This window comes from Egretta garzetta, unplaced genomic scaffold (genome assembly GCF_000687185.1).
Source record: "Egretta garzetta isolate BGI_Z169 unplaced genomic scaffold, ASM68718v1 scaffold993, whole genome shotgun sequence".
NCBI classification, from domain to species: Eukaryota; Metazoa; Chordata; class Aves; order Pelecaniformes; family Ardeidae; genus Egretta; species Egretta garzetta.
In genome coordinates, this window is record NW_009259051.1 from 56,040 (window position 1) to 60,965 (window position 4,926).

At 44.0% G+C, this 4,926-nt stretch overlaps 1 protein-coding gene across 1 annotated transcript in view; it reads left to right on the forward strand.

Moving 5' to 3' along the window:
• The first annotated feature begins 1,575 nt into the window (after positions 1 to 1,575).
• Positions 1,576 to 4,926, forward strand: part of FBXL20 (F-box and leucine rich repeat protein 20) — a 40,078-nt gene continuing 36,727 nt past the window's right edge. The window contains exon 1 of the mRNA XM_009635121.2: positions 1,576 to 1,739. The gene's annotated coding sequence lies outside the window, so the exon portion shown is untranslated. The remainder of the gene's footprint in view (positions 1,740 to 4,926) is intronic.

Here is a 4,926-nt window from a genome sequence, read left to right on the forward strand (position 1 = left end):
TTGGGCAGTAGCCGGGAAAAAATTTGATTACGGGGAGGTGGGGGATGGAGAGGACGGAAGGAGCGGAGGGGAAACAATAAGATCTATTCAAAGAATATGGCACAAAGCAGCCATAATCGAGCCAGGGCCGCTTCCAGCTCCGCATTGTTGTCACAGCTGTCTTCCCCGAGTGGGGGAGGAGGTTGGTATCAGGAGTGAGAGTAGCAGCAGGGTTTACTTTTCATCGCTATAAGAGGCTGTTCTGGAGGATGAAAATACCTGCCCGTGCCTTCTCTCGACCGCCCCGCTCGTGGTTGCGTACGAGGACAACATGGGAGGAAAAGAGCCCGGAACGGGAAAGATGTGGCTGTGTCTCCTCCTTCACAGAGAGGGGACGTGAATGCTGTCAAGGGAAAATAGTGGTTAATGGTAAACTGAAGAGTGTCTGATTCCACAGAGAACAGTGTCAAATTCCCCAGGAAAGTGGCCCTAGAGTTGAGAAAGATGCAGAAAATAATGGTTTTGTAACATTGCACATGAAATTATTTTCTTCCTCTATCAAATCCCTATCAGCCCCTGTAAATAAGTAGCAGCGTGACTATTGAGAATGGTTTCAGGTTAAAGAGTGTTATAACGTCCGTGTTTCTGTAACATCTGAACATTGAACTAAACCTGGGAACTCGGAAAGAGAAGGCTGCATGTGTAATGTGTTTTATCCAGGGTTATTGTTTTTACCGTTCTAGTCTGTTCTTGGCTGCACAGATTTTTTTTTTTTTTTTCATGAGAGCTTTTTTTTTTTATTACTGCGGAGTGGCTGGTTACAGAGCAGAGTAAAGAATCAAAACACGCTGGCAGCAGTCTTCTGTGGGGAAACGTCTTCTCATAGGGCAATGACCTTTTTTTGCTTGCTTAGCTTTTGTCTTGAAATACTAGAATTCGTTCCTGTATTGAGAGAGCTTTTCATCAGGGTTGTACCAAAACAAGATTAACCCAGTTCGTTGCGGGAGAAGAGTGGGGAAGAGTTCTGGTTTGGGTGGGGTTTTTGCTGGAATTGTGCGTTGCTTTCTTCCTATAGCCAAAAATGGACAAGTCAAAAATAAGCGAAATGCTCAAAGAGTATTTGAGGTCTGGATCAATTTTTCTTTTACTCTGTATTCATCCAGGAAGAGTTGGTGCATTATGGAAAGGCTTGCTTTTGAGCTACAAGAAGTGCCTTGAAATGTTGCCACGTTTCTTGGCTGTGTTTTGGTTAGTGAATCAAGGGCATGGTTTTATTAGCCCTAGCGTTGATTCTCTCTGACCCACTCACCTATATATCCTGGAAGGGACGAGTTCAGAACTCTCTTGCTTTAAATACATGGTTTTCTAGTGAGGGTGCTTTGGTCTGAAAAGCATCTGAAATGTTAGTGTAATCCCAATTACAGATTTATTTTTCAGAGGGTGAGGTATGGGTAGAAATTGAGCCATGCTTTCTAGAAAACAGTTTGTAACATTACCACTTTAAAAGTAAAAGTCCTATTCACTGACGAGAGCGTGCCTTTTAGTGTAATAGTTCATATTGAATGTGACATAAGGACAATTATGCGAAAATGTGTTGAGACTGGAAGCTGCTATTCAAAGCTGTTGAATATTGTAAGATCAACGAAGACAGCACGGGGTTGAATGCTTGGTGATTAGTTCTCCTCCTACATAGCCCTCTGCGTTACCTCCGGATTAGACACAGAGCTGACTGCCGTGGTAGTTTCCCTGCCTGAGGAGTGGTAAGTAGGGCCTTTGAATGTCTGGCGTCTTATCTTGGGCGAAAAAATAGCTGGATGTGGAGTTGTGACTAATGTATATTGTGCCTGTTTCAGGCTTTAAATAACTAGCAAATTATCGAGGGGGAGTCTGGTTTGGGTTTTCAGACTTTGTTTATTGTCTTTTGTTAAGCCACGTAAACAGATTCCTGAACTATTGTTGTTGGGTAATTTTAAAATCCAATCTAGATTGGATTTAATAATCACTTCTTCTTGCTGTAGTAATAAAATATGGTAATGGAATATGGGCTAAGCTTCTTAAATTTGACTTGCATATGGGTTTCTGGTACGTATGTGTAGCCAGCCGTCCGTTCCGGGGAAGAATGGAACTCTTTCTTTTAAATGAAAGAATGAACTCTGGCGCGCCCAGCCGAACGAGCATATTCTAAATAAGTCCCTTTATAGGAGGTGTGGCCACCACAGAGAAAATAACCACTTACTGTAGCAAAGCAAACAAAAAGGGAAAACATTACCCAGATTGACTCCTAATTTTCTGTGGTGCCAGTTTAATATGGAACATGCCCTGATGGATCACAGTCCAGGCTTTTATCGGGGGTTCCTCTGCTCCCTGTCATACCTGGTGATGCCTGGTGAGCTACAACTAAATAATAGCAGAGAGGAGGGGATGTCGTCTCCTGATGCTTTTGATTGACTGGTTCTCTACTCTTTGAGAGCTCGTTTACCTTCTGAAGGCCCAAGTTTTCATCACTTTGGTCTGTTTTGTCCACGCTCTTCTGGCCTGGGATGGCATCTGGAGACAGAGTGTGTTAGGCTCGCTTTCACAAACTCGCAGCTCTCCCTAACTCGTCGTCAAAAAATAAATAAATAAGAGCGCTCCTCTGAGCTTTCTGGTTTTCAGAGAGGAGTGGATGTGGTCGGGCAGCAGCGCTCCGAGATGGTTAGCACTTACACAGGTGCATGTGCAGAGCTGAAAGAGATGATCCGGCGCAAAACTACTTGCCTCTGAGCAGGAGCAGCGTTTCATAGAAGCAGTGGCTTCTTTGGTATCGGAGCACCCGTGGGACAGGTTGCAGACATCACCACCACAAACAGACTCCTGGCTTTTTAATCTTTCCCCATGCAGGGAATCTCTTGCTCTGCAAAGTCTTGTGCGCCTATTACTAGACGTAGTGGCTTCTTTGGTATCGGAGCACCCGTGGGACAGGTTGCAGACATCACCACCACAAACAGACTCCTGGCTTTTTAATCTTTCCCCATGCAGGGAATCTCTTGCTCTGCAAAGTCTTGTGTTCCATTGAGCCACATTGTCAGGCTTAAATAATTATAGCTGCCTTTTTTTTTTCCCCCCCCAGACTGTGAGCAATACGTGTAGTCTCCTCTACATCCTTAAACAAAAACACCACCACACACACACAAAAAAAAGCACCATCCTTTCCAGCTTCCTCAGGGAGTCTTCAAAACCTCCAATTAGCAGGATTTGGTTCTGGCTGTGAAGCGTTTCTTTATGGGGCAGTTTGTCCTATTAAAAAAAATATATATTAAATGTGAACACCAGGGATGCATCTGAGGAACGAGCGTCCGTGTGAGCCTTGCGAGCACCTTCAGCGGGACAAATGCGTCAGACCAGTGCATTCCACACCATTTCTCTCCTAGGATTCAGGATCCTCAATGTGAGGGAATTCTAACCCTTCTGAACTGTGCTTAGTGGCCTCCGTAGTTCCTAAGTCTTGTTTGAATTTTGATCTGCCATGAAATGAGGTAAGCTGGAAGGCAAATGAGAAACTTAAAAAGCTTCCAAATCGAGTTGCCTTCTAATAATTAATCCTGTCTGCATTCAGAAAGCTGAATTGAATAACCACCCTAATCCCGGTTTTTAATCTGTTGAGTTCCTAGCTCTTAAATGCTGTTCCCATATTTCAGGGTTGCTTGGCTTTCTGGTTTAGAGCTGATCCTTTTGGGGTTGTCTTTGTTCCCTTCGCTGGGCTGCTCCTGTGCTTCTTTCTAACCTTCTGGTTCAGGCTTTGTTATTTCAAGCCATGGAGGTTGTGTAAACAGGCAGACACAAACAAAGCGGGCAGGGAGTATCCATAACTCTTTGCATCCCCGGGTGGCTCTCCTTGCTATTTACTGACGTTACGCTTACCATGGCGTTTCATTTTATATGGCAAGAGAAACTGTTGCTGACGTAAGGGAGGGAGGGCATGAGGTAGCGCGCTTGAACTGAAACAGTTTTGTTTTGGCAGGTTTTGTAAGTGATGAGAAACACTATCAAAATAAAAAATACAGATTGGGGGGAGAGGGTGTCAAAGCTGATGGCTTTTCCATACTCTTCTTCACTCCCCCCACCCCCATTTATTATTTTTATTTTGGTGTTACCTCATGCCATGCTTATGTGTAATAATACATTTTAAGCCAGCACTTCTTTTTTGGCAGATGAATGCTGAAACCTTACTTTATTGTGTACAAAGTGATTGTTTAAATGTTAAGATGGTAAGAGATGCAAACCATAACTTGTGTCTCACACCCCCGCTGTGCTCCGTACGCTAGTAGAGGAAAGAGGAATTCAGCAAGATTTGGAAGCAAAAGTCAAATTGTTGCGCAAAAATACTTGACCCGGGCTGCAGGGAGACTGGGAAGGATTAAACGGGAAGGCGGCTTTTTGTTGGAGGCAGGGCAATGGGGGGAAGCCTTAGCTGCTCCGAATTTCTCCTTTGCTATCTATGTGCTGTATTTTGCCATACAGGTGCCATATAGAAAAGTTGCCAAAAGCCAAAGAAGGCATAGTGTGAGGGGACAAGTTGTAAAATAGAAATTATCATTGTAAAGTTGACCGATAAAGGTATTTCAGAAACCAATTCCGATTGCTTTTCTTTGGCATCTTTTTGTTAAATTGGGGGGGGGGAGAGGTTTTGGTCTCCCAGCTCTTTCACCTTGTAGTCTTTGGGCTAGGCAAGGCATGAGCACATCCCTGCCATAATTAGGTAAAGCAACAGCTTTAAAAGGGTTGGATTATGTGTACGTGCTTTGGCCTTAGCCTGTGTCACCTGAGAGACCAAGCTTGTGCTGCAATTTATTTTTTTTTTCTTTCCCAAATGGGATTCTCCTCTTCCTTCTTCCTCTGCAAGGACTTGTGCTTGCAAGTTGGGCAACAGTGGAAATGTTGGCCCTGGCAAACAGTAATTTCAGCAGG